This window comes from Oncorhynchus kisutch, linkage group LG13 (assembly GCF_002021735.2).
Source record: "Oncorhynchus kisutch isolate 150728-3 linkage group LG13, Okis_V2, whole genome shotgun sequence".
NCBI classification, from domain to species: Eukaryota; Metazoa; Chordata; class Actinopteri; order Salmoniformes; family Salmonidae; genus Oncorhynchus; species Oncorhynchus kisutch.
The window spans coordinates 23877491-23884240 of NC_034186.2; the positions used below are offsets into that span (position 1 = coordinate 23877491).

General features: G+C 42.4%; 1 pseudogene; it reads left to right on the forward strand.

Annotated features, from left to right (window-relative positions):
- Positions 1–1126: 1126 nt before the first annotated feature.
- Positions 1127–5884, forward strand: LOC109903009 (thiamine transporter 2-like; annotated as a pseudogene).
- The last annotated feature ends 866 nt before the right edge of the window (positions 5885–6750 follow it).

Below are 6750 nucleotides of genomic sequence, written 5' to 3' on the forward strand. Positions count from 1 at the left end.
CAGTCATGGATATTGAACTGGCATCTGTAGCAAAGCAGTTGGCGCTGTGATGCAGTGTCTTAGACCGCTGCGCCACACAGACACTGGACAATGTTGGGAGTAGGCTACAGTACTACAGTAATAGCAAAATAATCTGAACATTTCCACACCCTAATTGTAGTCTAAGTTTCATAACAACAGTTTTAGTAAGTGATACTGATGTGTAGAAACAAAATAATAAGCGTATTTTTCCAGGTGTATGCGTGCAGGATAGAGAAATAGCAATTCTTACACTATTGTTCTAAATTCAATCACCTTCTTCATCGTCATTATTCAGTTGATTGAAATAACATTTTGAAGTCAGGCACAATTATCAGTTTCTATTTGGTTAAAGTCAACCATTCATTGTCAGTTAGAGACACAGTAGTGCCTTGGGACTCAAAAGCATAATCAGTGCTCTAACTTCCCCTTTCGCTGGTCTGGGGCAATGAAATCCCGCAGCATAATCACAAAACTTTTAGTTGAGCAACCACTGTAGTAAAAGTAATTCTGTCTCCCTCCATTTAGTATGATGGGCGGGCCGCTGCTGTATCATACTAATTTGATTGTCCCGGATGTACGTTTACTTTGTTACGTCTAGTCTATGAGACCAGGCTGGACAGACAGACTGAAAGACAGACATGTACACACAAAGGAGAGTCGTCATTCTAAGCATAACGTTTGATTAGCTGGTTTCTTTATTACTGTACCTCCCTTAGTACCCCTGTTTGACATGTTAAGGAGTAGAAAAGTATCTCATCCAAGGGCACTGAATCCAATTTCTCCTGCTGGGGGCAATAGGGCTTGAATCCTGCCAGTGCTGCTTGCAGCTATATTTTCATATTCATTTCTGAGCTATGAAGTATGAAGGAGGTGGAGGGTGATATATTTATGACAACACCAACTCTTGGACTTCACCCCCGTATTTTTCATCTTAATGTTCCCTGTCTGGGTAGCTCTCCCTCTTCTAACCTCAGGGGGAACAACAACAATGGGAACAGCCAGGTGACTTTACAGTCAATCTCACCTTGGGTTTATCTCCACCCCCATATCACTGCAGATTAAACAGGCTGAATTAGACTGAGCTCAGCCCAGCCGCGGAGAGACGTCCCTGTGGAACAACAAAGAGACGATGGGGTTCTGCTGGGACTGGAGCAGAGAGTGTGGGCCTCACGGCAGAGGCTGGGTGGGCCCCACAGTGCTGCTCTGTATCTATGGCTTCTGCTCAATGATGAGGCCCTCTGAGCCTTTCCTCACGGACTACCTCACCGGGCCATACAAGAACCTCACCACCAAACAGGTATGGCACATCAACCGTTTATTCATTTATTGATTTAGCTAGAGAATTCATATCACAAATTATATTTTATAATAATGGCAAATGCTTTTATGTTCATTTATTGTTGTATGACATATCCTGCCATTTTCCTGATCTTTCCACAGGTTACAAGGAAAGTGTTCCCAGTATGTGCATATTCCAACCTCTTCCTACTCATCCCAGTCTTCTTGGTGACAGATATCCTGAGGTACAAGCCTGTCATCGTCCTCCAGGCACTCAACTACATTTTGGCATTTCTGCTGTTCATCTTCAGCTCTGGTGTGGTGTTGACTCAGTGCGCCCTCTTCATTTACAGTATGGGCACCGCAGCAGACGTGGCTTACTATTCCTATATCTACAGTGTTGTCCACCCCCAGTATTACCAGAGAGTGACTAGCTATGCCAGAGGGGCTGTGCTTACTGGGCTACACAGCGGGAGCCATGTTGGGTCAATTCTTGGTGTCCCTGGCAGGGGTTTCCATCTACTGGCTCAATGTCATTACCCTGGGATCCCTCTGTGTGGCTCTGTTGGCTGCCCTCCTCCTGCCCATGCCCCAGAGAAGCCTGGTCCTGGGGGGGACTCAGAATGATAACGGCCCATTTGAGGAGGTTGTGTCCAGTTCATGTGTATCCTGGGTTGTGTGGTGGCTGAGGAAGGGGAGGAGGACCGGGAGGGGGGAAATGAGAGCTCTGAAGAGGTTAGCGGTGGATTGTAAAGAGTGTTACTCCTCTGTGGCCGTGCTGTTCTTCTGTGTGTGGTCAGCCATGGGGAATTGCGGCTACCACCAGATCACAGGCTATGTGCAGCTCCTCTGGGCATCCAAACAGGCCCAATACAACTTCACAGAATACAATGGAGGGGTGGAGGCTGTCGCCACACTCTCAGGTAACATAACGATTCACCATAACACACTCGTCACATGACTCTTGGTAACGCACTGGAGTTAAACCACATATTATCTCCACTTTCACTCTCCTAACAAATGTTATTTAACATTGAACTTCAAGAGGACTGTGTATCATCAACTATTACACTTTATACAAGCTTTTAAGGAGATCCAGAACTACACATACTCTACCGTTCAACATTTTGGGGTCACTTAGAAATGTCCTTGTTTTTGAAAGAAAAGCAAATGTTTTGTCTATTAAAATAACATAAAACAAATCAGAAATACAGTATAGACTGTGTTAATGTTGTAAACGACTATTGTAGCTTGAAACGGCAGATTTTTTATGGAATATCTACATATTCCATTATCAGCAACCATCACTCCTGTGTTCCAATGGTAGGTTGTGTTAGCTAATCCAAGTTTATCATTTTAAAAGACTAATTGATCATTAGAAAACCATTTTGCAATTATGTCAGCACAGCTGAAAACTGTTGTTCTGATTAAAGAAGCAATAAAACTGTCCGACTTCAGACTAGTTGGGTATCTGGAGCATCAGCATTTGAGGATTTGATTACAGGCTCAAAATGGCCAGAAACAAAGAACGTTCCTCTGAAACTCATTAGTCTATTCTTGTTCTGACAAATGAAGGCAATCCCATACGAGAAATTGACAAGAAACTGAAGATCTCGTACAACGCTGTGAACTACTCCCTTCACTGAACAGAGCAAACTGGCCCTAATCAGAATAGAAAGAGGAGTGGGAGGCCTCGGTGCACAACTGATCAAGAGGACGAGCACATTAGAGTGTCTAGTTTGAGAAACAAACGCCTTATAAGTCCTCAACTGGGAGCTTCAGTAAATAGTACCCGCAAAACACCAGTCTCAATGTCAACAGTGAAGAGTCGACTCCGGGATGCTGGCCTTTTAGGCAGATTTTACCCAATGCACAGCATTAATTACACTGGCTAAAAACCTGTTCTGTCTATTGTCTCCAGATGGCTCAGACCAGCTGGAACTCGTCACAGACCGGCTTTCCTTTGGCTTTTTAGCTCTGAAACATTCCCTTATATCCCTGGAAACCACAGGCAATTACTGTGTTTAAATTACATCCTGCTTCATGTCTCCACTTTATACATTCTTCCGGTTGACATTTTTATCACAGTTTCTATGTGTTTGACTAATTAAATTCACATTTGCCGATGTTTGATTCAAAAATTTGATTTTCCTGTGGGGTTTTTTATATTTCCAAACTATGGGGTTGGAATAATACTGTTAAATTGTGAAAATGGTGATAATGCCCTTTTAGTCTAAAAGCTGTTTGAAAAGACTGCCAGAAATGTTGGTGGGATGGAGTTTTGGCCTTCCATGGTGACATCACCATGCAGTAAATTAGTTGATACTCCAATAAGAGAGAAAGTTCCAAACTTCTCCCTCAATTACAGCTATATGACAATGAACTTGGCAATAGGAATGTTATTGGAAACAGATTGGTGAAAAGCATGAACCAAGACTGTTTTGCATGAACATGTAATGTGTTTTGCATGAACATGTAATGTATTCCGGCTATCAAAAACCCTTATCGTCTTCACATATGTGTTCTACAAACGTTGGAGTTATATTCCATAAAAAAACAGTGTTATCAGAATAAACTCATCCACTCCAAACAACACACAGTTCATAGAAAGGTCAAAGGGTTCTGTTCTCTCCATCCATCTTGTCTCTAAAACCTCCTGCCAGGATCAAAGGCTCGCTCTGTAATACAAATTACCAGGAATGTGTCCCCGCTTATTTCATTTCAATGTATGTAATTGTCTGACTCTCATGGAGGGATTAAAGACAACGCTAAGCTATTAGCAGGTCTATCTCATAACCCTCTTCAGATGGAAGGCCTCTCCTTCTCCTTCTCCTCCCCCTCTTTATCCTCCTCTCTGTTTCCTCTCTTCCTCCCCTCCTCTCCTTCTTCAGAATGAGATGAATTCCATCAGGTGAAACTATACTCTCCTCAGGCCCAGAAATTGATTAAATACATCTCTAATACAGAGAGCGGTCAGCAGTGCTTATAAACCAGCAATTATTGATCTGCCAAGGTGGGATGGGCCAATGAATATAGGCGTTAAGTGGATTAAAACAAGCCCAAGCTAGCTATAGTAGCCTATATTGCGTTAGCATCACAGTGATATGGAGATTATACAGGGTCCTTTCCTTACTTGGTCTTGTCTCTTTCATTGTTACAATTCTGACTTACAGTTTATGTATGGACTACTCTATAGCCCAAAAGAAACATGATCAGTGGTGTATTTGGTTAAGGACTTTTTTTACCGCATTCACCTCAGTTCTACCAGATTAGTGAGATTGTATCTACCTATGTTCCAGGGGCGGCAGCCTCCATAGCTGTGGGCCACGTGTCACTGGACTGGTCAGTGTGGGGAGAGCTGGTCCTGGGTGTGTTTACTGCTATGACTGCTGGAGTTCTTTACCTGATGGACCTGACCAACAGCATCTGGATCTGCTACGGACTCTTCAAAACCATCTACATGGAGCTCATCACCATCTGCACGTAAGAGATATTTCAACCATAGGAAATATCAAGTTTAGGGACTGGGCAGTCAATCAATCAATCATTATTTTACTGTAAAAAGTAGAATCCTGATTGAGGTGACTCTATGTCTAATGATTCCCATTGTGTGTCTCTGTCAGGTTCCAGATAGCCCAAGGCTTGAGCAGGGAGCGCTATGCCCTGGTGTTTGGTATAAACAGCTTTGTGGGCATGGCCCTGCAGAGTCTTCTCACAGCCATTGTGGTCAACACCAAGAGCCTGAAACTCACCATCACCTCACAGGTACAGCAGAGAGAGAAAAAATATATATATATTTTATTTTTACCCCTTTTTTTCTCCCCAATTTCATGGTATCCAATTGTTTAGAGACTATCCCGTACGGGCTCGGGAGAGACAAATGTTGAAAGTCATGCATTTTCCGATACACAACCCAACCAAGCCACTTTGCTTCTTAACACAGCGCGCATCCAACCCGGAAGCCAGCCGCACGAATGTGTCGGAGGAAACACAGTGCACCTGGCAACCTTGGTTAGCGCGCACTGCGCCCGGCCCGCCACAGGAGTCGCTGGTGCGCGATGAGACAAGGATTTCCCTACCGGCCAAGCCCTCCCTAACCCGGCCAATTGTGCGGACCTCCCGGTCACGGCCGGTTACGACAGAGCCTGGGCGCGAACCCAGAGTCTCTGGTGGCACAGCTGGTGCTGCAGTAAAGCACTGAAATGAAATAATCTTACAAGCAATTACTGACAGTTACAGTTTGCAAGAACATACCGAAACATCAGAAAAAGTGGTAGGTATTGTGTAACTACTTGTACTTTTTAACTTATAACATAGTAATAACATAGTAATAACAACATGTTGTTAGTTACACTGGTAGTTACTGTGTTATAATATTTTTGTAATGTAGCCTAATAAGAGTGTTCCTCTCATCTCCTTCCTCCGGCAGTTCTTGGTCTATGCCAGTTACTTTGCTGCCATGGTCGTGATGTTCCTTATCAGAGGAGTGTATACTCTTCTCCAGAGCCGATTGATGGAGCTCATCCCAGCTGAGGGCCAATCAGAGAGAAGAACTGACCTGCCACAAGTCTCACCTCTAGCCTGACACTCAAACAAAGGGAAAGATCATACAGCGCTGTAACCACACCTAGCCTAAATGGAGAACAAACCGATGTAAAGGATACACAACCACCTGTATTACAATTATTTATGTCAAAGAAGTGCAATATCTGTATTTAGCCACAAGACAGCACTGTAACCTTATGAACATGGCCAATGTTGTTTCAGGTTTCCAGCTGACTCTTTACTAGCCTGAGTGCAAGTCTGTTTCTGCCATAGAGATTCTATTCAATTACTAGAGGGACTATGTCATAAACCATTAATGTTCCAGATTGAAGTGAAAATGTCAGCCATATTGTTCAGAGAAAAATCTAAACCAGTCTAATTACAATTAATGTCAGTAGAAGCCAAGTCGTGAGTTTACATATACAGGAAAATTAAAGTAAGGTATGTGATTTATCAGAAATTGTGTAATATAATTATTTTAAACATAAAATATTGTCCTATTTTGTCATAAATACAGTTTTTACATGTATTTATTGGAATGCTGCAAGTGTTATTGTATGATACAATATCAGAACTTGTTGCATTTACAACTTGCATTGTTTGAATTGAATGTTGGCATATTGGCAGTTAATTAAACAATCTAATCATTCCTCTGAAACTGTATGGCTAGCTAGCTAACAAAGATACAGTGCAGATAAATTATTCAAATTTTTTTTTTTACAGAATATCTAGTCACAGCTCTGGCAGTGGTTGACCAACTCCCTGACCAAAATGACTGACCTAAAAAAAACATCATGAGAAGATTCATGTCCATTCTAGTGTTCTAATTCTTAATTACATGGTTTCTGCTTTCTTGCCAACTCCTTCTGGAATTGTAATTTTATGTCAAGTTAAATTACAATGGGG